Raw genomic sequence first — 27,444 nt, forward strand, 5'->3', positions numbered from 1 at the left:
ACGAGATCAGGAGATGAGAACGGTAAGGATCATCACCTGGCAATGATCGTCTCTAACAGCTGTTTGTCATTGCAGTGAGAGTGGAGATGGGCTTTAAGAACGAGCCAGACAACAGTCATAGGAGAAAGTTACGAGACATGAGCTGGAGAAAGACTCTGTGAATTTATGTCCGCTGAAAAGTGTAGCTTCTGAGTGTGATTGCTGAAAAGCATAAATATTGAGTTTCAAATAAATAAAACATAACGTTTGAGTTGGATTCGCCATCTCCCGCTTCCTCCTTTTCCCTAACTGTGAACATTATTATACTCATTTACTGACACAAGTGTGCGTGTCTGTGTGGGATGGGACGTTTAACACTCTTTGTATGGTGGATACAAATCATTGAAGAGAAAAGTTAGCAAAGAGTATAGAGATGTCAGTGCAAATAGTAGAAAAATTTGTAGTTTTAATGTTTTTAATTATTTGAGTGGTATCATAAAGATGAAGAACAGATGACAAGGGACATTTTTTCCTGTCATCTGCCCATAATTATTTTATTTTATTTTGCTCCAAAATTGCATATTTTACCAATATATATATATATGTATATTTAGGTGAGGTCTATCCTAAGACCAAGGTTTAGGCAATGGCATATGAATTATCCCATTTCTTATGGTTGGAGTTGGCATCTGTTCATCCGCTGAGGTCCATCGTAATAGACTGAAGTGATGTCTGGCTTGCACCAGCTGCATTTAAGAGACACGTAGTAGTGGAGTCCATGTCAAGCAGGAGTGGAGCTGGATCTGGCCAGTTCTGGTAACCTCGTGATAGGACTCCTGAGGTTGAGACATGGAAACAAACAGAATAATATTAGCGTAGAGTTATAGATCATAATCAATATGGCTGTTGAGGAAAGAGACAAACATGTGGCTAGTGCAAGGATTATTCTAATGATCATGCAATGTGTTATTGTAATGTGAAATGCTATTTTGGCAGAAATTAGTTTTTAGATTTAGTTCTAGAAAGGTCTTGTGATTAAAAAAAATTTAACCCAAAATATTGTTACATTTATGCCACTAAAATCTTTAAAGTTCGTCATGTAGTAACCTAGTGTTAGGGGTATAATAGTTATGACCCGGACCAGATATGGAGAAAGAAAACCAGGAGTCGAGAAATTCAATTAAAGAATCAAAATTTACTAAAGAATAGTTTGCAATGAAATTGGTAGAGCCAGCGACAAAGTCTCACGAGGAGATCGAAAGCTAACTCGTAACTTACACAAAATCTTACATCAATTATACCATTTGCCAGGACGTACATTCCATTATTTGACTCCTGATTGGCTAAAAGAACATAAAGTCACAACATATAGATAGTTAAATGGCCTATCAACATTAATCAGCGCACTTGTCGTCCGCGCCCGAGATTTACGTCTGAAGTGACCTCGCAGATGGTCGCGGGGCGTCTTCGAGTCGGCCTGGTGTGCATCCCTGGTTCAAAACCTAGGTAGAAGGTCAAAGGCACACACAAAACACTGACGAACGACAGTCCTTCTCTGGGCACAAGACAGCTAGAGCACACATTATCAGGCCATTTGAACCAAAACAGAGAGATAAAATATTCACTCCTCGGGCAGAGGAGAGGGTTGAAATAACATACATTTCTTCCCTAAAGAAATAATAAGAGAAAATCACACTTCTACTATTCAGGTGTTATTACATAGGACTTTAAACCATATAATTAGTCATGGAAAGGTAACAATCAAACACAGAATACATCTGGAACACATGTTTAACGCATTCCCCCTGACCCCTCCCCTGAGAGGCTGGAGAGCGTCACAAATAAGCTTATCCCCCAACAGACCTTCAGCCGACGTGCAGGACAGAGAGACTCTGGAATGTTCCTAAAAGAGACTAATTAACATTCAACACACATATGATTCAACGTATATTTCAATTATGCATAAGAAAATAGAATTGATTATGTGATCATGCATATAGTTAATTCATCACTTTATTAAAGAAGTTAAGCAACAGAATACAGATAGATATTGATATAAAAGGATATATATATATATATATATATATATATATATATATATATATATATATATATATATATATATATATATATATATATATATATGTATTGATATATCTGAAGAGCCAAGGGATTTTGACCCTCACCCTTCACTAGTAAATTGAAAATATACTCAGTTTCCGTCTGAGATCAATCAAGTCTTATAACTGAAGACCAAAAGATGTTATTCTACACTACATGAAATATCTAATATTGTTGGTACAAAGGAGAATTTTAGTAAGAGGGAGAGAGATTATATTATCCTCCATGGAACGCAAGGTTAAAGCAATGAATTGTCAACTTGACTGTGCTGAGCTTTCAATAAAATCATTCAAGGCCACTGGCTTTAACATTTCATTACCTGAATATGTGAGGTTATTTTATTTTGTAGTAAACATTACTGTTTCACCTTGCAGGCATTTTTTTTTACATATAGTGGAGCCAGAGCAATGCCTCCCACACCTTACAGAGTTTCAAGTATCTTTAGGGTAGAATATTACTATACAGTATACAGTAGGCTTATATTAAGATTCCCTGTTCACTCATACTGCCATAACATACAAATACTACCAAATATGATGATGTTAACACAAGATGATTGGATTGTTTGTAACCTTTATTTTACATAGAAAGGTCACCTTATAATAACCTGAACATATTCTAAAGGTTTTTTATTTTATTTTTAGTGCATTTGCAAACAGAAAACTACTTTAGTTTCTTTTAGGGTGCAGATTACTTAAATTTTTAATTTCATATTATTTAGGCATGTCAAATAGACATAAAAAAGCCTGATGTGATACGCTGCATGTTAGAATTCAGCACACACATTTTTAGTTTTTAAAAGAGTGGGGCAGGACACAATGCACACCGATATCCAAAAAAAGGTGCAAATGTACCTACATCTGTATGATCGTTCATGTAGAGACATTTTCCAAGACCATGTCATGAAATAATTTTTGTTTATTTTGTTACCAAAAGGAATCAAATCTACTCAAATACTCTCAAGTGCCCATTCACTCAAGTGCCATCTGCAGGTAAAGCCACTCACACATCTGCCCAAAGAAAGATATGCCTCTCTTATCATCATTCTGCATTACTGGGAGGATGTCCAGCAAGATCAATAAATAAACTTCAATTGGTTCAAAATATAGCAGCCAGAGTGCTGACGAGAACCAAGAAATATGATCATATTAGCCCCATTTTATCATCGTTACATTGGCTACCTGTTAAATTCCGTATTAATTAAAAAATTCTGTTAACTACCTACAAAGCTTTGAATGGTCTAGCTCCGCAGTACTTAAGTGACCTTCTACCACGCTATATTCCAACACGTTCATTAAGATCGCAAAATTCAAAATCCACTAAAGGAGGAAGATCCTTTTCATATTTGGCACCTAAACTATGGAATAGTCTCCCAAACACTGTTCGAGATGCAGACACACTCTCTCAGTTTAAGTCTAGACTAAAGACTCATCTATTTAGCCAGGCATACACCTAATTTATCCTCCAACCCACAATTAGGCTGCTTTAGTTGGGTCTGCCGGAACCAGAAACCAGAAACGTTGAGCATGATCCCTAACTCTGCAATAAAATGAATGGCATCTATGCTTACATCTTTTTATTTGTTTCCCTGTCTCAACCTCGGGACTCCTATCCTGAGGTCATCAGAACCAGCTGTATCCAGCACCATTCCTGCTTCATGTTGGACTCCACTGCTACATGTCGCAGAATGATGATGACTAAATGCAGCCGGTGTCAGCCAAACATCACTTCAGTCTATTATGATGGACTTCAGAGGATGAAATGATGCCAACTCCAACCTGCATCACCTTGGTCTATTGATGGACTACGATCTTGAAATGGAATGCTTAGACCAACTATTGCCAACAAAAGCCTTCATCAGCCAATTAACAAGGACAATTGCATCTATGTGAATTTCTGCAATTAATCAAGATGGACTTCAAATACTTTGGTCATTAATCTTACAGTACTTTGGTCATTAATCTTACGCCATCTTGGAAATGATCCAAGATGGCGGCGCGGTAGCACGCAGCGGCCACTCCGGATCCACAATGGTGCTATTTTTGTTAAAAAAGCCAGACTTTTGCAACACATGGACATCGGAGCAACCAGTGTTCGTGTCTACCATCGCTAGACACTACTGAAATATAAGACTCATGCAAAAACCAAGCTGCATGATGACCTGCAGGAGGCGCTACGCGTACTCGGCTTGCTGCGGAGACCAGGCCTCCAGCCCTCTGCGTCGCCTGATGCCGGTGACCGGGGGAGAGGACATCGTAAGCGGTGTGCGAAAGCGGAAGCGGAAAGAGGGCGGGGGTCCATGCTAGGCTAAAAACAAACCCTAGCCGGCCGGCTCTCCCGTCTATCCTGCTCTCAAATGTTTGCTCCCTGGACAATAAACTGGACTATATCCGACTCCAGCAGGCTACGCAGCGTGAGTTTAGAGACTGCTGCGTCTTTGTTTTCACGGAGACGTGGCTCAGCGACAGAGTTCGGATGCCGCCATTCAGCTAGACGGGCTCGCCTCGTTTCGTGCCGACAGAAATACAGCTCTCTACGGTAAGACTCACGGTGGTGGCTTGTGTGTTTACATCAACACGGAATGGTGCAAGAACTCTATGCTAGTCTCTAGTTACTGTTCATCGCTGTTGGAGCTTGTGACTGTTAGATGCAGACCTTTTTATCTACCACGGGAATTCACCACTGTTTGCATAACCGGAGTTTACATTCCCCAGCGCTAACGCTAAGGAAGCGCTCTGTGAACTGTATGGGGCTATGAGCAAACTGCAGAACGCTCACCCCGACGGACTGTTTATTGTCGCCGGAGATTTCAACCATGCAAATCTCAAGACAGTGCTCCCTAAATTCCATCAGTATGTGGACTTTGCAACGAGAGGGGCTGAACAGCTTGATCTTGTTTACACAAACATCCCAGGCGCGTGCCGGGCGGAGCCCCGCCCCACCTCGGCTACTCAGACCACATCTCTGTTATGTTAATTCCAGCATACAGACCGCTCGTCAGACGCACAAAACCGCTTCAGAAGCAGGTGAAAACCTGGCCAGCAGGAGCCATCTCTGCTCTTCAGGACTGTTTTGAGTGTACTGACTGGCACATGTTCAGGGAGGCTGCAACATATGGCGATTCTACCAACTTGGAGGAATACACAGCATCAGTGACCAGCTACATCAGCAAGTGCATTGATGATGTCACTTTCTCCAAGACCATCACCACACGCTCCAACCAGAAGCCGTGGATGACTGCGGAGGTGCGCACGCTGCTGAGGTCCCGAGACTCTGCCTTCAGAGCAGGCGATAAGGCAGCCCTAAGAACAGCTAGGGCCAAACTGTCACGGGCAATCAGAGAGGCAAAGCGCCAGCACGCCCAGAGAATCCACAGTCACTTCCAGGACAGCGGTGACACGCGGCGCATGTGGCAGGGCATCCAGGCCATCACCAACTACAGGACAACATCAGTTGCGTGTGACAAAGATGCCTCCCTTCCAGATGCGCTGAACGACTTCTACGCTCGGTTTGAAGTGCAGAACGACGTGATGGCGAGGAAGTCCACCCTCCTCCCAACGACCAGGTGCTCTGTCTTACCACGGCAGATATGAGGAAAACTCTACGTAGAGTCAACCCACGGAAGGCTGCTGGACCAGACAACATTCCTGGCAGAGTGCTCAGAGGATGTGCAGACCAGCTAGCAGATGTTCTTACCGACATCTTCAACATCTCTCTGAGCAGCGCCGTTGTTCCAACGTGCTTCAAGGCCACCACCATCATCCCCATGCCAAAGAAGTCTTCAGTGTCCTGCCTCAACGACTACCGTCCCATCGCACTTACACCCATCATCATGAAGTGCTTCGAGAGGCTCGTCATGAGGCAGATTAAGACCCAGCTGCCCCCCTCACTAGACCCACTGCAGATTACGTATCGTTCAAACCGTTCAACGGACGATGCCATCACCACAACCCTCCATCTGGCCCTCACCCACCTAGACAATAAGGACTCATACGTTCGAATGCTGTTCATAGATTTCAGCTCAGCATTCAACACAATCATTCCCCAGCACCAGATTGGAAAGCTGAACCTGCTGGGCCTGGACACCTCCCTCTGCAACTGGATCCTGGACTTCCTGACTGGGAGACCTCAGTCAGTCCGGATCGGGAACAGCATCTCCACCACCACCACACTGAGCACTGGGGCCCCCAGGGCTGTGTGCTCAGTCCACTGCTGTTCACTCTGCTGACTCACGACTGTGCAGCAATGCACAGCTTGAATCACATCATCAAGTTCGCCGATGACACCGACCGTGGTGGGTCTCATCAGCAAGAACAACGAGTCAGCATACAGAGAGGAGGTGCAGCGGCTGACGAACTGGTGTAGAGCCAACAACCTGTCCCTGAATGTCGACAAAACAAAAGAGATGGTTGTTGACTTTAGGAGAGCACAAGGTGAACACACTCCGCTGAACATCGACGGCTCCTCTGTGGAGATCGTCAAGAGCACCAAATTCCTTGGTGTTCACCTGGCGGAGAACCTCACCTGGTCCCTCAACACCAGCTCTATCACCAAGAAAGCCCAGCAGCGTCTCTACTTTCTTCGAAGGCTGAGGAAAGCACATCTCCCAACCCCCATCCTCACTACATTCTATAGAGGGACTATTGAGAGCATCCTGAGCAGCTGCATCACTGCCTGGTTTGGGACTTGCACCGTTTCGGACCGCAAAGCCCTGCAGAGGATAGTGAGGACAGCTGAGAAGATCATTGGGGTCTCTCTTCCCTCCATCAAAGACATTTACAAAAAACACTGTATCCACAAAGCAACCAGCATTGTGGACGACCCCACACACCCCTCACACAAACTCTTTACACTCCTCCCGTCTGGCAAGAGGTACCGAGCATTCGGGCCCTCACGGCCAGACTGTGTAACAGCTTCTTCCCCAAGCCATCAGACTTCTCAATACTCAGAGACTGGTTTGACACACACGTGTCCTGAGTTGCACTTTAATTACTGTCACTTTATAACTGTCTGCTACCTCAATAACTGCTATGTGCGTAGAACATTATCTCATAGTATGTTATGTTTACATTTTTAGAAACTGTCATCTTTTTGCACTACTGAGTACTGGTCGGCGCTGCACTGTCTATTGTCCTGTTCATTGTCAGTAATTTGTTGTACTGTCCTGTACTTTTTGCACATGTTTGCACGTGCACTTTATATAGGTATATATAGATAGTTTATATAGGTATTTTATTTCGTTGTGTAGTCTCATGTGGTCCTATGTTGGTCCTTTGTTGTTTTTATGTAGCACCATGGTCCTGGAGGAACGTTGTCTCGTTTTGCTGTGTACTGTACTAACTGTATATGGTTGAAACGACAATAAAAACCACTTGACTTGACTTGAGTTCAAACACAATCGATGTTTAATCACTGACCCTTAACACTTAGTTTAATAATTTTAAACCATGATTTTACCTATACATAATTAATATTTACATTACATTCATAATGTTAGCCAGAGGGGAACTGGCCCGCACAGTGAGTCTGGTTTCTCCCAAGGTTATTTTTCTCCATTAATCTACATCTTATGGAGTTTTGTGTTCCTTGCCACAGTCGCCTACAGCTTGCTCACTGGGGTTATTAATACAGTTATCATTTAATTATTTTTAAACACTATTAAAATCTTATTTTATCTAAATTACACAATGATGATTCATCGACTTTATAGACATTACAGTTTTATCGTCTGTTAATGCTGATATTCTGTAAAGCTGCTTTGAAACGATGTGTGTTGTGAAAGGCGCTATACAAATAAAATTGAATTGAATTGAATTGAATTCTTTTGTCTGTATTCTGCCTATTAACACTCTTTTATATGCACCCATCTTTACAGTAGTATCAGTGTCATCATAAATTACAATAACAGAGTGTAATTGGCGCAAATTATGGCCAGGTACAGCGTATTAGCATGTTAGCGTCACAAATTCAGAATGTAAACAAGACAAATGAACCTTTTTGAACTTCATATATATCACTATAAATCATCATGGAGTGGTTAAAACAGCCTCTATAACTGACCTCATGTGAATTCTACTCATATAATGGGGTTCCCTATCTGTCACTCACTCAACGTTGTGTCGATGTAGTTACACTAGAAGTCGCACTTGGGAGCCCCAGACACCTCTGCTATTTGAGGGGAGCCCCAGACACCTCTGCTATTTGAGAAAAGACCAATGAAAATTGCCAATGTCCCACGGACATACGGGTATAAAAGTAACCAGAATGCAACCACTCATTCATATTTGTTCTTCGGAGCTGAGCAGTGTCTATGTACTCCACTGCTTTTCCATTCACCTCAAAAGAGCATTTTAAGCTGTTGCATATGCAGTGTATTGCAACGGGTTCTCACCCTCTCACAAAGATAAGTGCAGAGAACGCCCCTGGGCGCTTCGACAGCCACACTAAAAAAGTATATTCCTCAAAAAAAGTGTGAGCACTGACGGAAAGCGTCTTTTTAAAAATGCCTTTCCGTCTTTGTGTAGTTCCTGGATGCAGTCGAGTTCTGCGATGAGACAGGCAGCTTGCCCCAGGGCGAGTTTAATGACTCTTTAGGGGCTCGAGAGCAGGATGAACTCTCGATCGCAGCATCGGAGAGTGGGATGGTACGGTCAGACGCGGATGACTCAGCTGGCTTCCCATCTTTAGGTGTGGTTGCCCAGTCTGAGGCTGACACGGAGCTTAGGAGCATGAGGAGCTCACAAAGTTGTGGCAGGCAACTTATACTGTCCTGACCCGGCTTCAAAGCTTCTCAGCTCTCACTGCCCTCAACAGTGGAAAGGCCAGGGGGTATTCCTCAGGTGGATAATGCGGTTGCGGTGCACTGGAATTGCTCGAGAATCCCATCCAAGGCCTGTAAGCCTACGTCGACCCTGATCGCTAAGGCATACAGTGCCGCTGGACAGGCCTCCTCTGCCCTGCATGCCATGGCCCTCCTGCAAGTCCACTTGGCCAGGGCATTGAGAGAGCTAGACGAGGGTAGTCCTAACCCAAGTGTGATGCAGGAGCTGCGCTCAACAACCAACTTCACCTTACGGGTGACGAAAATCACGGCGCGGGCCCTCGGCAGGCGATGTCCAATATGGTGGTCAAGGAGCACCACCTGTGACTTAACCTGGTCGAGATGAAGGACGCGACAAGCTTAGTTTCTTTGACATCCCTATCTCCCAGGCTGGTCTGCTCGGTGACACGTCAAGGACTTTGCTAAGCAGTTCTTGGAAGCAGACGGAGGTTATTCTGCATATTCTGCCCCGCTGTGTTTCAAGGTCACGCACCCTGTCTGCTCGTCACCGAGGGCATCCACCTGCTGCAGCAACACCACAGACTGAGCCAAACGCTCGGCTCTGGCGTAGAGCCCCCCCACAGGAAGTCGACTCCCCCCGTCCCAAAATGCGGCACAAAGAACCCCAGGTGGTTGTTATTATTATTATTATTAATAAACCTTTGTTTAACCAGGAAGAGACTCGTTGAGATTAAAAATCTCTTTTACAAGAGTGTCCTGGCCAAGACAAGCAGCAGTACTATATCACATATACAGTACATACAAACATAAAAACTGCAAACATACTAGATACATAAAACAACTGACACAGCAAATCTTTCAAAATCAGCCACAATCCTAAAAACACATTAGGTAAAACATCTGCAGCCAGATGTGGCTGCCTCCATGTCAGTCAACAACCTCTTAAAAGCTGCCAATGAGACGAGCTCAGTAAGTTTCATGGATTTCTGCAAATTGTTCCAAGCAGAGGGAGCCGCAAACTTAAAAGCCTTTTTTCCTAGCTCAGTTCTGACCTTTGGGACAGATAGCAGGAAAAGATCCTGGGAACGAAGATTATAAGTCCCGGTACTGTTTATACTGATATAGGTCAGAAGGTATGATGGGAGGAGACCTAAAATAGCCTTGTAGATGAAGATAAGCCAATGTTGAAGTCTCCGTGTTGATAGTGAGGGCCATCCAACACGTTCATACAATTCACAATGGTGAGTGAGGGCTTTCATACCAGTGATGAACCTCAGAGATCCATGGTATACAGTGTCCAGTGCATATAAACTTTGAGATGACGCATGCATATATAAAACATCACCATAGTCAAGTACAGACATAAACGTGGCAGCGACCAGCCTCTTTCTAGATTTGAACGAAAGGCAGGATTTGATGCTAAAGTAAAATCCTAATTTAAGTTTTAATCTTTTTGCTAGTTGCTGAATATGAAGGCTAAAAGAAAGAGATTCATCAATTAAAATACCAAGATATCTGTACTTAGAAACACATTCAATTTTCATACCCTGGGAAGTAAGGATTGACGGGAGATTTGACTTAGATTTTGAATTTGAAAAAAGCATGACTTTAGTTTTATCTGTGTTAAAAACCAGTTTTAAATCATAAAGATTCTGTTGTAGCGTGTTAAAAGCTAGTTGTAACTGGGAGAGGGCCTGGTCTGCGGTGGGTGCAGAGCAATACAATACAGTGTCATCAGCATAAAAATTTAATTTTACATCAGACACGTTATGATCAATGTTATTTATATAAAGAATGAATAGTAGTGGCCCCAAGACTGACCCCTGGGGCACGCCTTTTGTTATTTGTAGGTAGCTAGAAGTACAACCCTCTGCCTGCACACACTGAGTTCTGTCTGTAAGGTAATTGTCAAACCAGCCAACAGTTTTCTCACAAAGCCCAGCCCTATACTGTCTCTGTTTAAGCACTATGCAGTCCACTGTATCAAATGCCTTTGAAAGGTCAATAAAAAGGGCTGCACAATGCTGTTTATTATCCATGGATTCAACAAAGTCATTTAAAACCTTAAGAGCTGCCGATGTTGTACTATGCCCTTTTCTGAAACCAGATTGGAAGTCAGACAACACACTATAACTGTAAAAATAGTTTTTTAACTGATCACTGACAAGGGATTCTAGAATCTTGACCAGGACAGACAGTTTAGAGATTGGTCTGTAGTTATTTAAGATGGTAGGGTCACCACCTTTTAGCAGGGGAACCACTAAGGCTGATTTCCAGATGAGAGGAATGACATGTGACGTTGTGACGAATCACAAGAACGCACAGCCGCGGCAGGAGGTTTAGTGGTTCCTTCGGCACAGACACGGGCTCGGGACACCAGGCTCCTCAACGTGGCAGTTCGTGCTCCACCCCGCTGCAAAACATGATTTTCCCTATGGTGCCCCTAGCTCGGAGGTTGGAGGCATGGCTAGCACTCTCCAACCCACCGTGTTGGCTGGCCAGGACGATCCGACTTGGCTACATGATTCAGTTCGCTAGGCACCCGCCCAGGTTCAATGGTGTCTGTTTCACCTCGGTAAGAGGCGAGGATGCCGCTGTCCTGTGTGCGGAGATTGCAGTCCTTCTAAAGAAGGACGCGATAGAGCCTGTCCCTCCAGCCAATATGAAGAAGGGGTTCTACAGCCCCTACTTCATCATACCAAAGAAAGGCAGTGGGTTGCGGCCAATCGGGCTGAATCGGGCCATGCACAAACTCCCATTCAGGACGCTGACGCAGAAGCACATCCTGTCGTGCATCCGACATCAAGATTCGGTCATGGTGGTGGACCTGAAGGACGCGTTCTTCCATGTCTTCATTTTGCCTCAGCACAGACCGTTTCTTCGTTTCGAAGGCTGGGCCTATCTGTACAAAGTCCTCCCCTTTGGTCTGTCTCTGTCGCTTTACAAAAGTCGCAGAGGCAGCCCTTGCCACGCCAAGGGAAGTGGGCGTCCGCATCCTCAACTATCTTGATGACTGGCTGATTTTAGCTCACTCTCGAGATCTATTGTGTGCACACAGGGACACCTCAGCCAAATGGGGCTCAGGGCAACCAGGAAAAGAGCAAGCTTTTGATGGCACAGAGCATCTCTTTTCTTGGGATGGAGTTGGACTCGTCGCTGTGATAGTGCGCTTCACGAACGAGTGCACCCAATCGGTGCTGAACTGCCTGAAGTCATTCAGGGGAAGAACAGCAGTCCCGCCTAAGCAATTTCAGAGGCTCCTGGGCCATATGTCCTCGGTTGTGGTTACATCGTTCAGGTTGATGTATATGAGACCCCTTCAGCACGAGGAAGCTATATGCATTGAAGTGGCGTCTGTTCGCCAATTGGTGTTCTTCCCAAGACGAAGACCCCCAGAGATGCGTAGTTGGGTCAATGCTTTCCTTCCTGCAGGAGAGCTTGGAGAGGCGGCTGTCCACTCCACCTCGAAGGTGTACTTAGCCGCTATAGCAGTACACCACTACACAGTGGACAGTAAGACTTTAGGGAAACATGACCTGATCATCAGGTTCCTTAGAGGTGCTAGAAGGTTGAATCCTCCTAGACTCTCGTGTGATCTCTCCGTGGTCCTGCTGTGCTTATAGAGAGCCCCGTTTGAGCCCTTGTAGTCAGTTAAACTAAAGGCCCTCTCCCTGAAGACAGCCCTCCTGACTGCACTCAATTCCATCAAAAGTGTTGGGGAACTGCAAGCATCCGGCATACTCTCACGTGGTCCACTCGCCAATTTTCATTGGCCTTTTCTCAAGGTATTTTGGGCTCCCTAGTGTGACCCCTGGTGTCACTACATCGACACAACATCTCATTCCCTCCATCAGGGGACAGAGGTTACAACAGTAAACAAAATGTTTACATGTAGCGTCATCTTATTTCAATGTATTTCTAAACCCCTCCCACAGCAGTGTTGTGGGTGTCTGAATGTTTGCAAGCATTATACCTATGCTCGGCTGTTTTGAACTTCTTTTTACCCCTGAAGGAATAACAAAGAAGAACTTCTCTGGAAGAATTAAGAATTTATGTGAAAAGTGCTGATTTCACATTCATTGGAGCATGAAAAGCAAATGTTTGAATGCCACTCATTCTGCGCAAATCCAAACAGATTCAAACACACGCACTTTTTAATCACAGTCTTAATCTCATTCCTCTGAGTGAATCCATGTGTGTGTTTGTGTGAGAAGAGAGGGAAGCTAGTCAAGGGCAGGATGGCAGTTTTCACTTCAGACAGATTTTGGCTGCTTAATATAAACACCATGCCAGTAAGAGGTTGGAGGAGACCAGCTGTTTCCTCTCAGGACAGACTGCTAGTCACCACATATTCAGTCCTGCCTCTAAGAGAGTTTGATTTCCTTATATTGGCCATGGAATCTAGAGAGCATGGAACTTAACCCTATTGCTCTATAACAAGTGTCCCTGTAGCTCAGCTGGTAAAGCATGGCATTAGCAATGCCAAGATCATGGGATTGTTTCCCAGGTGTTGTGGGATGGCCAGAGACAAAGACAAGACCGATGATGCATGAGTGCTTTATTGGGTTTTACAGAGATCCATACAGCATAGCTGGGTCTATGTCAAAGACAACTTAGTGGTTGTGATCAAAGACTTTATAGCCATGAGGCCCCTGCAGAAGAGAAGCAAATCGAAAAAAGAACATTCTAGAAACTTACAGATGACAGCATGTCAGAAATGTGTGATAAGCATAATAGCAGAATCAGAAATAACAGTTGCTTAGTACTTTATGAAAAATAAGCATAGAATTATTAATTGAAGAACATCTCTGGGGTCACAACACAAAGCTTCAAGTTTGTATCAGTTCCATCCAGGGGTGTGTCTAGAGCATTTTCAGTGGGGGGGCCATGCTGGGGCACTGCCTCCAAACGGGGTGGCCGCCAGTGACCAATAAAAAGAATTGATTTTATTATTTTTTTAACTTGAATAAAGTTACTTGTAAACAAATGTAGTAATAAAGCACATTTTTGATTAATTTAGTTTTTTGTCATCCCTGTATATATCCATTAAGTTAAATTTAAGAGCCAGTGTTTATTATTTTTAGTGTTTTCATAAAACTAACAAGTTTATAAAATAAAAGCAATTTTAATAATGAGCAATTTAAAACCCAGAAGCAGAAACGATGTCAACTATTTTCTTTTAATTAGTTTGGCCATTACAATATACAGTAGTTTTATTCACAATCTCTTTCAAATAATAATAATTAAAAATAAAAATTCTCCCCACTGTAATAATTCAAATGGTTTGGCCAAAACATCATAGTGTTTCATTCAACATTTCTTTCAGATTCATTTACAAAAAAGCTGAGTAACACAGAGTTAAAGATTTAGCACTGTAACAGTTCAAATGAAAACACCACAGTTTAAAAATAAAATATGGAACCATTACATTGTGCTCTGCTAATATATTAAAGAACAGTCTTTAGTTTAGAAACAATAAAAACAGTAGCAGAAAGAGAGGAAAACAGTCGAAAAAGAAAGAAGGCAGACCTCAACTAAAACAGCTGGATTCTTCTGTTTCGGTGGTGACTGGCAAGCTCACCAGTATTATTTATAATGGTTGCAGAGTTATTATCTATATTGATTAAAAATAATGGTATTGAAGGTATTTCAGTGTTGGATAGACATGTACTTATAAGTCAGTTTGCTGACGATACAACATTGTTTCTAAAGAATGAATATCAAATTCCATGAGCTTTATATTCTATTAAACAGTTTTCTAAAGCTTCGGGGCACATTTAAACCTAAACAAATGTGTAATGTTAACACTGCATGAGTTTCCTTTGCAGTCATTATCTAATATACAAATTAAAAGGGAAGTTAAATATTTGGGGATTATTATTTCTAAAGATAAAGATGTTATGGAGAATAAAAATGTGTTGAATAACATAGATAAATGTAAGTTCATATTGAATAGATGGCTGCAGAGTAGTGCGAGTAGATGAAAATGCAACCAAAGGAAGAGTACTACAAGAATGCAAATGATTTATTTCTTCAACCAAAGTAAGGGATTGTGGAATGTTGAACACTTCGTACACTCAGCTGTTGCAGCTTGCCCTACTTAGTGGAAGGGACAGGGTTTACAATTGTAAATAATTGTGACTGTTTGTTGTAAATACGGTAATTCCTGTCAAATGTGAGTTGAATGCTCTGCCATCACCCAATGCTGTGTATACATTATTTGAATTATAAGAGATAAAAATACTTTGGCTATCATGCTCAAGCTAGCGGCAACATATCACATGTGTCATAAAATCATAAAAGATTGGGGGTGGGCTCTTGCAATTTGAGCCAGTTAGCAACCACCTAGAAACCATGCAGAACACCCTAGCAGCCACATAGAAATATGTTAAAAATAACCAGAACACCTTAGCAACCCCACAGAAATGCCCTGTCAACTACTCATAACACCCAAGTATTGTGGACATGACTTTTGCATGAGTAAACCAAACTTAATTTTTCCTCAGAAAATGTGACGATATTGTTATTTACTACTAGGAAGGAAGAATAAAACGTAAACATAAAAAGTTTGAATGTGCTATCAGACTATAAACCCTTATAGAAGAAGACATGAGTAAACCCCTGAATGTCTCTCAGAATCTGCCAATAGATAACTGTACCGTGTTGAATGTCAAAGATTAATATGGAAGTGAGGATGTCACTAAAGCCTTAAATCTCACCACAAGGCTGTGTGGCTGAGCACAAGATTACTAAAGCTGAATAAGAGCTTTGCTTAACTCCAAGAAACAAATCAGTTTAATATGACTGAATGGGACTATGAAAGGAAGAACCATGCCTTCCTTCCACCCTTTCTGTATAAAGAGAAACAGAGAGAACATTTACATTTTTATCCAGCAGCTTTGCTGATTGATCAGAATGCAACATCATTCATTAACTGTCTTTATTCTTATTAAATCTTAATTTATCTAAATTTGATGTTTTTTGAGAAAAACCTGTATATCGTGGAGATTTTATGTGGCATTTTCCTGTGTTTTTTCTAGGCCTGGAATTCCCTGATGCAGTAAGTGTGTGCTGTTCAGAGATTAAGAATATGATACACATACTGCTTCCTAAACATGCAGCTCCTGTTTGGGTTCTGCTGAATGATTATGTTGAGGTACTGCAAACAAATAAATATTTTACTGCACAGCCTGTGTTCTGATTACATAAGCTCAGTTCCCGGGGCCTTCAGAGACACTTTGTGCCCATCACGTGGAGCTCACTCTGAAGAGACACTTGAGTTAAGATACTGATGCTTTTAACCCACTCTGAAAGACAGTCTTCCATTATTCCTTCAAGAGAGCCCAATACTTTACAGAAGTGCTTTAATTGGAGCAATATGAATTGTTCACAGTCAGTCAATCTTGTCTCTCTGTTAAACTGTACTTTAATGTGTATGCACCTTTCATTTCTGAAACTAGAGAAACAGTATTTTAGTCTATGATTAATTTAACACAAAGTTTTTCTCACATCATTTGACTAAATGCAAAACATTTTAAAGCTAAAGTATGTAACTTTTTCTGTTAAAATACGTTCTCCTATCCCTGCCTAATATGCAGATACAACTATGTATAAGTAAGCCATTATAGGTTAATTTTCACAAAAACTGTAAGCACTCTTTTTCTGTGGTGCTATGTAAATTGCTCTGTTTGTCTTGAGTGATCGACTTAGACTCAACCAATGACATGAGTTGGAGGCGGTATTATCTCTTATTTTTACCAACAAGGTGTCTTCAGAAAGCTGTTATGAAAACAACGTTTTATTTTTGCAATTCCTGTTGGTGGCACTAGTGCCGCAGAAATTAAAAGTAAATGTCTTTGCTGAATATAGTTTCGTGAGAAATGTGCAGGATCAAAAAAAGAGACAAATCCACATATTAAAAAATCATAATAGGGAAAAAACTTACTCATCTTCCAGTTGTCCATTGGCTTTCATTATCACGTCATTGGTTGAGCGACTGTTACTGTGTAAGACTGGTCTGTGTTCTCAAACAAACTAAGGAATGTTTTGATAGCACCATACAGCCCCTGTTTTTTTAGGGAAAATCTAAAATGGTTCCCTAATAGTTTTCACTGCATATTAAGTTAAGGATAAAGTATTTTAACATTGAAAATATAACATAAATCACCTTTAAAGAATTAGTTCACCCAAAAATGAAAATTCAGTCACTGTAACTCCCTTCACTGTGAACTGGCACTGGTCCAAAAACTTTAAAAACAAATCAGGCTGGCCATAGAAATGCATAGAAATGCAATGTTGCAAGGGGGCTGCATGAACTGTTGCTCTCATTCCCTATCATGAACGCACACAGGAGATCTATGGTCAGTGAAAATTTTCACAAAATAATACATTCGATTTCAGTTTGTTTCTCACTAAACCTTATTGTATGCTTACATAACAATCAGAAGTCTCATGGAATAATGATTAGACTTCTGAATTATACTTTTGCATTCTTTTAAAACTCAAAGAGGAAGTCACCATAAACTGCCATTGTATGACATCACTAAGCACAAACTTTTTTCACAATTTCTCCCTTTGTGTTAAGAAAAAGAAAGAAAATCATATATGGTTATAACAACACATGGGCGAGTAAACAATGACTGAATTTTCATCTCTATAAAGCATCATTCGGTGCTATTTACATATAATTGAGTTGGTTATTTTAATTTAAGCAGGATTAAATGGAAGCAGAAGATTTTCTAGATATACAGACTTTGGATTCATAACCAAATAAACAGGACATTTCATTATTGGGGTCTCAATGGTGCAATGTGTTTGTTAAGGACACATAGGTTGTGCATCTGCAGTATGGGCTCCATTAATCCTGCAATTAGTGAGATAATAATCTTTTAAATCCACAGGAATCTGAGCCATCAGTCAGTATACTCAGTGGTTTATTGTGCTATAATCAGTAACGGGTTGGCTGCGATCCTCATTCTTCTCTCACTTGCAGCCAGCTCAGTGTCATGCTTAGAGTAATGCATGATGTGGAGTATAGGAATACAGGGGTTCTTTCTCTCTTTCAAACACACAAATATTCCCTTTTCAGTGTAACACAATTCTACTCTTTCTCATCAGCATTAGTGGACAACTGAACAAGATGCATGGTCAATACATGCAACAAAAATCATCTTTAAAGACAAGCGGGGGTTAACATCTTGCAGATGATCATCAGGGAGCAAGAGAAGGATCAGAATGAAAATTGTAACAGACAGTCAGGAAGAGATATAAGAGTTATTGTGAGGGTAAAACTGATTGAATAAATTCTAGCCAAAATGCCACATGTGATGTCTTTTTGTTTGGTCTGTTATTTTTCACATGCTCTGTGTGTGATTTATTTACACAATCCAGTTACCTTATATCCTGTTCCAGCCCTGACGTGAGGGAATGTTGACTGTAGATGCTGTGGGGTAAAAACACCTCCCACCAAAGTCATTTCAGCAAACCTGAACACAAGATAGTGAAAGAGTGTTCTCTAATTGGCTATGTTTTCTGATTACTTGTGTGTTGTTTCTAAGGCTTTGTTCACAGTACAGGGGAAATCCAATTTTTGTAATCCCAAAAAAGACTGTTCAAACTGCTAGTTACATCTCTGGTGACAGTCGAACACCTGCTAAGCTATCGGGAACATTGCAATTTTGCTTCCTCGTAAATCATCTTCCGATCAATGAGCAATGGAATGAATATAAGCCAGAATATCCCACTTTGCATTATTCTGTTCCATTCAAAGTCCTATATTTCATATTCCACTTGTTCTACGCATCTACGATTATCAAAAATGTGTTTAATTTAGTGTAATTTACTCACCTGACTCTGGAAATGTTTGCTAAATAAGATTTATTGTCATGTAATGTTGGAACTTCCACTCATTTATACATTTTGTTTAATGAATGTGAATGTTCATCATTTACTCTGTAAATGTTATGATGCAGGAGGAGGCAGACAAGGGGTTGGATCTATGCGCGGTTTTTATTACTCAAATAAACAAGAAAACACAGAGTAAAACAAAACACTGGGAACAAATAAAACATCCACGAGGGGATAAACAAAAATATAAACATTAGAAACAAGAAAACCTCGAAGGAACACGGACTGGGGTGTAGGGTCTGGACCAACCAGACACACACTAATTATTCATTATATACAAAGGTCTATTAAACTCCTCCGAAACTAACATACCAAATGAAACGAACACCCTGGTAGAACCAAGTCTCAGGTTACAGGGCTGATAAGGAGACTTTTACGACCTCCAAAGGAATGTTCAGAGAGTGCTGACTCTCACTTAATTCTTACTGAGAAGGAGAAATGAACCCTTTTAATTCTATATATATCCATGGGATAAATATATTGACATGTATCTAATGTTCCATCTCATGACTTTCCTAAATGTTGTGTGGTCTATGTTTCTTGCAAACTCTAATGGGTTAATGTTTCAGACTTTGCATACTATGGTTAACCGAAATCATATGTGTGGCATATTTGGTCTCTATAACTTGGTATTTTGAAGATCGAAATGACTGTGTACATGATATGTCGATAACAACAACATATTAGTATTACAAGTATATTTCCTAGTTTCTTTCTTGCTCATGCAATGAGAAATGTGAGAACAAAGAGCAATAAACCAAATTCCCGCCTGGAACCCAAACCCTTCTCATTGGTCGAGCCAATGAGAGGTGGGACATGTTTTCTAAGGTTATAAATTCTCTTAGCCCCTCTTTCTTAGCCCTCTCTTAGCCCTCTCTCTTACTCTCTTGGGCCTTCCGGAGAAGTCCTAATGAAGATGATGCTGAACTAGAAGGCCCCCAAGGACTCCCAAGCGTGCGCCAGGCTACGGCCTTGACTTTCCATTCACCAAAGATTCTCTGACTCTCACTGGTTCTCTCTCATCAAGACAACATCATCAAAGATCAACTCAAGCCATCAACAAACTGCATCAGGACAGTTTAATTCAAATGGGACATGCAAGTATCAAACTTAGTCTCATTATTTGATACATTAAGTATCCTTAACCCCTTTCTAAAAAGGGCGTGTCAGAACTAATATGATGGTTTGCTCAGGCTGTTGATCTGCTGAACTTCAAACAACTTCAAAAATAACTTCTTGCCTTCCTGTATTCTGCTTCAGCCCTCTTTCCCTTGGTAAACTGTATGAATGTATGTATATGTATGTTAGAGTAGTTTAAATGTTTAGTCTAGTTAATAAAGTCTTGTTCATGTCACATGTAAAGTTGTCTGTGTCTCAAGCTCATATCTAAAGTCACTAATCATAGATTTTGACTACTTGCTCTTAATACTTAGTAAGAAAGACATTTCCCTTGCCCCGGAAATTAATTAATTAATTAATTAATAACCAAAATTGAGTGTTCACGGGATGAACCGAGTATTTGGTTGTAATGTTAATGTAGCTACATCAAGTTAACCTGATTAACTGATCCAAATATTCATAATCGATTATAACAAGTTATGATTGATTATTAATATTTCATAGAGCTGATTCGCTACAGGGGAAACAAGGCATAAACAGGAACAGCGAAACACGGGAGAAACATCCATAACAGCCGGAACACGTACAACATTCATCAACATACAACAAACGACAAGGAGTGGAGAACAAACAGGGTTTATATACACAGGAGGAACACAAACGACAAACAGGTGCAAACAATGACACAATGATGGCAGTGATGAGAACCAGGAATTGTGGGAAATGTAGTTTTTTAGACAAAGACAAGTGAAACACGGGGCAGACAACAAGGGAATCGTGACAGTAAATCTCGCTAGGTGCCGACATTTTTGTGTGACATCATTATGGAGTAATTGTAACTTTACCGTGCGTGAGAATTATTAAATGGATTTTTGATTATAGTCATTCTGCTATTGATTATATCCTCCTGAGAGTGTGACTGCTGTATGCATTTTCCATTTCCCTTTTTGATTTGTAAATAGTGGCACCTAATAAACAAGCAAAAACAAATAATAATTTAATTAATTCGAGAGCAAATAGTTTTCCTAAAAATGTATGTCTACATACAGGTCCTTCTCAAAAAATTAGCATATTGTGATAAAGGTCATTATTTTCCATAATGTAATGATAAAAATTAAACTTTCATATATTTTAGATTCATTGCACACCAACTGAAATATTTCAGGTCTTTTATTGTTTTAATACTGATGATTTTGGCATACAGCTCATGAAAACCCAAAATTCCTATCTCAAAAAATTTGCATATTTCATCCGACCAATAAAAGAAGTGTTTTTAATACCAAAAAAAAGTCAACCTTCAAATAATTATGTTCAGTTATGCACTCAATACTTGGTCGGGAATCCTTTTGCAGAAATGACTGCTTCAATGCGGCGTGGCATGGAGGCAATCAGCCTGTGGCACTGCTGAGGTGTTATGGAGGCCCAGGATGCTTCGATAGCGGCCTTAAGCTCATCCAGAGTGTTGGGTCTTATGCCTCTCAACTTTCTCTTCACAATATCCCACAGATTCTCTATGGGGTTCAGGTCAGGAGAGTTGGCAGGCCAATTGAGCACAGTAATACCATGGTCAGTAAACCATTTACCAGTGGTTTTGGCACTGTGAGCAGGTGCCAGGTCGTGCTGAAAAATGAAATCTTCATCTCCATAAAGCTTTTCAGCAGATGGAAGCATGAAGTGCTCCAAAATCTCCTGATAGCTAGCTGCATTGACCCTGCCCTTGATAAAACACAGTGGACCAACACCAGCAGCTGACATGGCACCCCAGACCATCACTGACTGTGGGTACTTGACACTGGACTTCAGGCATTTTGGCATTTCCTTCTCCCCAGTCTTCCTCCAGTCTCTGGCACCTTGATTTCCAAATGACATGCAAAATTTGCTTTCATCCGAAAAAAGTACTTTGGACCACTGAGCAACAGTCCAGTGCTGCTTCTCTGTAGCCCAGGTCAGGCGCTTCTGCCGCTGTTTCTGGTTCAAAAGTGGCTTGACCTGGGGAATGCGGGATGTTTCTACACCAGACTCAGTCCACTGCTTCCGCAGGTCCCCAAGGTCTGGAATCGGTCCTTCTCCACAATCTTCCTCAGGGTCCGGTCACCTCTTCTCGTTGTGCAGCGTTTTTGCCACACTTTTGCCTTCCCACAGACTTCCCACTGAGGTGCCTTGATACAGCACTCTGGGAACAGCCTATTTGTTCAGAAATTTCTTTCTGTGTCTTACCCTCTTGCTTGAGGGTGTCAATGATGGCCTTCTGGACAGCAGTCAGGTCGGCAGTCTTACCCATGATTGCGTTTTTGAGTAATGAAACAGGCTGGGAGTTTTTAAAAGCCTCAGGAATCTTTTGCAGGTGTTTAGAGTTAATTAGTTGATTCAGATGATTAGGTTAATAGCTTGTTTAGAGACCCTTTTCATGATATGCTAATTTTTTGAGATAGGAATTTTGGGTTTTCATGAGCTGTATGCCAAAATCATCAGTATTAAAACAATAAAAGACCTGAAATATTTCAGTTGGTGTGCAATGAATCTAAAATATATGAAAGTTTAATTTTTATCATTACATTATGGAAAATAATGACCTTTATCACAATATGCTAATTTTTTGAGAAGGACCTGTATGTGCATAGCGAGACTATGTTGTGGAATTTATAGAAGTCAGATTCTTTCATTGAAATTGTTTTTTATGTTTCCAGGAGTGTTGGTTATTCATGTTTTTGAGAATTTACAGACATTACAGCTGATTTTCTGTAAAGCTGAATAAATAATTATTATTCAAAGTAATGTCCAGCATCATCCAATCACTTCCAACCATGTTAAAATTAAATGTAGTTTTATAAATTCTGAATCTATGTACTGATTACCATTGTATCATGTCTGCCTAACATGTTGAGTGGTCCAAACACCATCTGCAGCCAGAAACTGAACTTTTGGTTGGTTTTTAGAATTGAATGCATTTAGCTGCATAGAAAGCTATAGGATGCTCCCTTGCTCACTATTTAGTGATTGACTGTGCTGTCTGTCTGCACTGGTCTCAAAAGAGTTCAAAATGCACCTTATTTTGATCCTAACTCTGTATAAAGCATTTGAAAGCAAATGGTTTGATGAACCCATTTATTCTCAATGTGAAAATGCACAGTAAAATATAGAAATGCAATTACTAATGTTAATTAATAGAATCGTATTACACAGAGATAACAAAATTAAACATAACAAAATGTATATTAATATGAACTAAATGACCACAGATGTGTTAGAGTTGAATGTTATTCAAAATAACTAACATGTTTTTATTTTTTATTTTAAGGAAATGCAGTGCCAGTGTCCACATATGTAGATATCATGTTTATCAGTGTGCTGACGTGCGAGAAATGAACAGATGTTTTAAAGCGGCATTTCAAAGGAAATTAGAGACGCTACTCTTTACAACCAAACAGTGAAAAAATGTAAAGATATTTCTTACCCTTAGAAGATATTCCCTTATCCGTAGGGGTGTTTCAAAGAAATTGACGGCAGGCTGTTGTGTCACGTGACTCGGTGCAGCAGAAATGAACCCTTTAAATGACAGTCTATTGAATACTTGAGAACAGTATTCAGTCGGTTTTTATTCATTTAAATTATGGTTTGTGTAAAGTGTCCACGCATGTGGATGAGGAATATTTTCATGAGGGAACCCCTAAACCCTACAATGTTTTTTGAGTTATTTGAGTTGGATAGGCAAAGAAATTTTTATTTTTGCTGCCTGTCTATACAAGGCCTGACAATAATCTCTCATGGCCATCATGATCACATCAATGCCATATTTTCAACACAGCTACTGACTGTAGAAAAATACTTTTCATCAAAAAGTGAAAAGCATCTGGTAAATTGTTGTGTTTACAGACACATCGAGATGGTCACAAAGTTAAATCACACGCAACCCCATGACCTTTAACTATAACCAAATTCACTGACCTTAGCTTTGTTGTCTGTTGCCTCTACAATTACCATAAAACTGTACAGAGTAAAGGAATGGGGTGTCCTGCACTTTGAGATGTTTTGCACTCCCTGCTGTTTCAGGATCCCCTGTGTGCATTTGTTCACATATCCTTTATAATTCAAGCCTAGTGATTAATTAAATATTAGGTGAGGAGTTCAGGAAAAACGCAGGCACAAAAAAAAACACTCAACCCTGCAATGACTGAAATCATCAGAACACAGTATCGTCTTGGTTACTGTCATAACCTCCATTCCCCACGCGCAGTGTGGTGGGTAGCTAGAGTGGCTTTCCCATTTCAGAAGAAGGAAAGCAACAACGTTGCCATGGTCATATTCTCGCAATGAGAACATGAAATATCCACAAAAGCTGCCTCAGTGTGATCGCTGCCCAGACACATGAGGCAGCGCCCGTGACCATCGGAGGTGGAGAGATAACGACCGCATCCAGGAATCACACAAAGACGGAAAGGCATCTTTAAAAAGACGTCCAACGTCAATGTGTGTGCTCTAATAGAGAAAATATACTCTTTAGCAGGAATATACACTCTTTTAGCGCTGTTGAATGCAGAAGAAGAGAAAGCCGTTGGAAATGTGCCGTATGTCAAACAGCATACGCTTCTTAAGAGGTGAATGGAACAGCAGTAGGATTCAGCTCGCTGATAATACAACCACTTGGCTCTGAAGAAAAAATCTGAACGAGAGTGGACATTCCTTTTCCTTTTATACCCGTATGTCCTGGGGAGTGGCATGCAAATTCCACTCGCCAATTCTCATTGGCCTTTTCTCAAAAGATTAGAGGTGTTCGGGGCTCTCAAGAGCGACCCCTAGGGTCACTACATTGACACAATGTCGAGTGAGTGACAGAAAGGGAACACTCTACTCTGCTCATCTGTTTGTAAGACTGCTAAATCTGCCAACTGCTGCCCTCAGAGAGGATGTCACATAGACAGTGCAGGTGTGCCTGCATAACCATGTGCAGACACATAACAAATAACACATGCACTGAATAATTAAAACAAACATATTTTGCATATTTTAAAGCAACGCTCGCATGTTTTGCAAAATCGTTGAATAATATGTCAGGCTTGTTTGTATGGCTAGAAACTAATTTAATAGATAGCATTTTATTTATCCTACATACAATAAAATCATATGTGATCTGGGAAGTAAAATTTGATTTAAGTAATTTTCACACAATACCTATTTAAATGCTTATTTTTTGTTTTTTTTAATGTAACAATATTTTTATGATGGATTTTTAAAGTCTGGCTCTGGGACAAAGGTAAAACATTCAAATGTTTTCATAAGTTTATTATACAAAAAATAAATAATGAAAGTTTTGTTAAATGTTTCTAAAAAGTTTACATGTGATAAAAAGACAAAAGTGTCAAAAGGACATAAATGTACCCAAAGTTAAAGAAACACCCAATAATGGGATATTTTTCCTCTTGTCTGTGAGTTTGGTGCCTGGTAAAGACATGAGAGCTGCAGATGGCATCTGAGGAGATATGAGTGGGTAATTTCATTAGCCTGATGGGATGCTACTGTACTGGAGATGAATGGATCTGTGGCCTGATATGGTTAGTAAATATTCTCTTGTGAGCAAATATATTTCCTGTAAAATCTCACTATCCCAGGGCAGGACACTAATTGGATTTTGGATTTCTCATTTATAATAATTTCAACATTTAAAAAACTTAAATTAAAAACAATGTCCAGAAGTATTTTGCCAGCACTAGTGGCATGCATGGTGGAAACTATCTTTTGTTATTGTCTTCAGTGAATAATTTTAGCTTGTGGGCCTGTAGTCAATGGCCCCTTCATTCACATCAACAAATCTCAGCAGTCTTCCTACATGACTACTGTATCCACAACATCTGTTCCACTCTACTCCAGCCTTGTTGGCAACAAATGCAAATCTTGTAAGAGTTAAGCAGAACAACATGTTCTATCAAAATGTTTTTTTTTTAAATATAAGTACATATTGGTTAATTACACCTTATATAAACAATTAAACAAATAATATATATATACAGTAGTATACTGATTAGACACAACATTAAAATCACCTACCTAATATTGTGTAGGTCCCCCACGTGCCGCCAAAACAGCGCCAACCCCTATTCTTCTCACCCCAATTGTACACAGCGTTTATCTGAGTTATCGAAGACTTTGTCAGTTTGAACCAGTTTGGCCATTCTCTGTTGACCTCTCTCATCAACAAGGCATTTCCATCCACAGAACTGGATGTTGTGCATTAAAATCCCAGGAGATCAGCAGTTACAGAAATACTCAAACCAGCCCGTCAATCATCCCAGTGATCTCAGTGATTTGGACCATGGCATGATTGTTGATGCCAGATGGGCTGGTTTGAATATTTCTGTAACTGCTGATCTCCTGGGATTTTAGAGTTTACTCAGAAGGTGACAAAAACATCCAGTGAGTGTCAGCTCTGCAGACCGAAACACCTTGTTGATGAGAGAGGTCAACGGAGAATGGCCAGACTGGTTTGAGCTGAAAGAAAGGCTATGGTAACTCAGATAACCACTGTTCAATTGTAGTGAGCAGAATAGTATCTCAGAATGCACAACACTTCAAACCTTGAGGCTGATGGGCTTAAGACCATAGTGTTCCTTATAATATGCTCAGTGAGTGTACGTGGCCACATTAATACTTAAAATACAGGTGAAAGACCATTTTATGATTAATAGATTTGTAAAAATGTCTAAACATTGGGTGGCCAGACATCACATTTTTCCCCAGGACAGCACTTTTTCTAGTGTCCTGTCTCATTCTGAAATAAATCGTGTCTTGTCCCGTATTTCCCCTCTCCAACATTTCTCTATAGTCTATGTGGCTTTCTCAGTCATGTGAGTATTCTAATCAAAGTTAGCCAAGGATACAGCTTGTAAAACCAATAAAATCACACCATGTTATTTGAAGTACATGGTTGGATTAAACTATCCAATCACATTCTCCTATCAATAGGCCTCCAGTTAGTGAACTGATTTGAAAGAGCACACAGACAAAATTGCTGCTGGAAAAATGTTAAGGAAGCATGCATGTACATTTAATGAGGATCTCTAAAAAGAGTTTATATTTCTAAAATACTGATTATACCACAGACAGAGCCTAGTAAAGTGAGGTGTGAGATTTGTGGAGCTTGCTTTTCCTTCGCACATGGAGGCTGCAAAAACATTGCGCAGCACCTTCATACTAAAAAGCATGTGGTTGCTGCTAAAAATAAGTGTGCCACACCAAGGGTTAGTGTTAGTTTTTTGTGAAACAAAGTTCAGAATCTGACAAGGTGCATGCAAGTGAAGGACTTTTTGCTTATCATTCTGTTGTGCACGGCCATAGCTTTGCACATTCATGAACTGAAAAAAGTCTATTCTGGAGGAACCATTTATACCCTCTGACATTAAAAAGAATCTTTTATTCACCATCAATAGATTGCCTCCAGAATTGGAGCTGCTCATTGGAGAACACAGAAAAACTTGAGAGGGCCCTACTGAGAGACATCCCAGTGTGGAAAGACATTCAGAGCAGCCTCGAACACTTCTACTCCA

At 40.6% G+C, this 27,444-nt stretch overlaps 1 long non-coding RNA gene across 1 annotated transcript; it reads right to left on the reverse strand.

The window, feature by feature from the left end:
• Positions 1–655: 655 nt before the first annotated feature.
• LOC127620574 (uncharacterized) lies at positions 656–25,987 on the reverse strand. The gene is made up of 3 exons (XR_007967754.1): positions 25,949–25,987; positions 18,276–18,366; positions 656–815 (listed from the first exon to the last, which is right to left on the reverse strand). It is a non-coding gene; the product is annotated as an uncharacterized LOC127620574 (long non-coding RNA).
• Positions 25,988–27,444: the final 1,457 nt, after the last annotated feature.

The sequence above is a fragment of the Xyrauchen texanus genome, chromosome 27 (genome assembly GCF_025860055.1).
Source record: "Xyrauchen texanus isolate HMW12.3.18 chromosome 27, RBS_HiC_50CHRs, whole genome shotgun sequence".
Taxonomy (NCBI): Eukaryota; Metazoa; Chordata; class Actinopteri; order Cypriniformes; family Catostomidae; genus Xyrauchen; species Xyrauchen texanus.